The 2091-nt window shown below is 36.6% G+C and overlaps 1 pseudogene; it reads left to right on the plus strand.

Annotated features, from left to right (window-relative positions):
* The first annotated feature begins 1004 nt into the window (after nt 1-1004).
* Nucleotides 1005-1862, plus strand: LOC139104016 (uncharacterized; annotated as a pseudogene).
* The last annotated feature ends 229 nt before the right edge of the window (nt 1863-2091 follow it).

Below are 2091 nucleotides of genomic sequence, written 5' to 3' on the forward strand. Positions count from 1 at the left end.
AAATTATCAAACCGATTGCTCAAAAGTGCAGATTTGTTTTTTCGCTGCGAAGCTTGCATTACGACCTGAGGGTTGTCTGCAGTACTCGCCATCTCAAAATACAAATCCTCGCATTTTGCAAATCAGATCCCTTTCACTCCTTAACATTTGCTTAATAGTACAGATTTGTTGTTTCGCTGCGAAATGTGCATCACGACCTGAGGGTTGTCTGCAGTACTCGCCATCTCAAAATACAAATCCTCGCATTTTGCAAATCAGATCCCTTTTACTCCTTAACATTTGCCTAATAGTACAGATTTGTTATTTCGCTGCGAAATGTGCATTACGACCTAAGGGCTGTCTGCAATTACTCGCCATCTTAATTAATAAATCTTAACTTTTCGCAAATCAAGCCTTTCCTATTTCAACCATTAATTGCTCAACAGTGCAGGTTCGATTTTTGCTGCGAACAGCGCATCACGACCTGAGAGTCGTCTGCAATACTCGCCATCTTAAATACGAATCCTGGCATTTCGCAATTTAATTTCTTTTCTCTCACAATCGTCTGTATCTTACTGTACTACGATTCCCCTTTCTCTCTAAAATTGTCCGCAAGCATGTGCATAATCGAAACGCAGATGCACAATTGCATTACGATCTGAAGGATTGTCTGCAAATACGTGCAACTCAACCTCGATCTGCACACTTCTGCATTACAATTTTCCCTTCTCTCCAATTGTCTGCGAGTAATGTGCTTAATTGATATTTTGACGCATAGCCGCACCACGATCTGAACGGTCGTCTGCGATTCATGCAATTCAAAAACAATAGGCATACCTTTCCGTGCCCAAGGTGATACTGCGCACGATAAACATTTGGAATTTCGTATTGGAAAATCAACAGTATACAAAATTATACCAGAAGTATGTAACGCTATATGGCTTGCTCTTCAACCTATTGTTTTGCCCAAATTGAACGCTGAAGACTGGAAAAGAATAAGCGAAGACTTTTTTGTAAAATGACAATTTCCAAATTGCATAGGGGCACTTGACGGTTTCCATATAGAAATACAAGCACCGCCATGCTCAGGATCTGAATTCTATAACTATAAAGGATATTTCAGTATTGTTCTCATGACAATGTGTGATGCCAATCATAAGTTTACGTGGGTAGATATTGGTCAATTTGGTAAGTGTACTTTTTATTAAGCAATTAATGTCATCATTGAAAAATAAATATAATTTCTTTGCAGGTTCAATAAGTGATGGTGGCATATGGAGTCAAACAGATTTAGCAGCTGATTTAGAAACTAATAGAGCAAACCTACCAGAACCTACGCCTTTACCAAAAAGAGATGTTCCATTTCCTTATATTGCTGTGGCTGATGAAGCTTTTCCTCTAAAACCTTACTTAATGCGACATTTCCCAAGAAGAGCAGACAAGATGACAAATAAGCAGTTAGTGTTCAACTATCGATTAGCACAGGCAAGATTGTGTATAGAGAATAGTTTTGGTATTTTTTGTTCTCGATGGAGAATCTTACAGAGAAGGATGTCTTGCTCAGTAAAAACTGCAGAAATAATCTGTAAAGCACTTGTGTGTTTACACAATTTTGCTATGAGTGCTAATAACAGCGAAAACCGATATTGTCAGCCTGATTGGTGTGATGTAGAAGACGAACAAGGCAGAATAATCGAAGGCCAATGGCGTACTGTAGGAGCTGGACAATTTTTTAAACAAATATCGAGAGTAGGAGCTAACAGCTCCAGAGAAAATTAAGAAATTATCTCTTAGATTACTTTATGTCTCCTATCGGCAATGCTCAAGCACCTTGGCAACTTCAAAGAGCGTTAAAGGGAAGCAACATTAACCTACCTACTTAATTATTTTTAAATGTATTCAATTATTATTCAAATTATAAAAATTATTGTAAGAAAATTCAAATATATGTTAACATTTATGTATATTGTTGCATGTATAAATGTTGTAAAAGACAAATATGTAGAACGCATATGTAGAACGCATTTTTAGGAACATAGTATATGAAAATAAAGACGCACTTAAAATAAATTGTACTATCGTAGCATTAAAACAAATTACTTTTAATTTAAC

The sequence above is a fragment of the Cardiocondyla obscurior genome, linkage group LG07, assembly GCF_019399895.1.
Source record: "Cardiocondyla obscurior isolate alpha-2009 linkage group LG07, Cobs3.1, whole genome shotgun sequence".
NCBI classification, from domain to species: Eukaryota; Metazoa; Arthropoda; class Insecta; order Hymenoptera; family Formicidae; genus Cardiocondyla; species Cardiocondyla obscurior.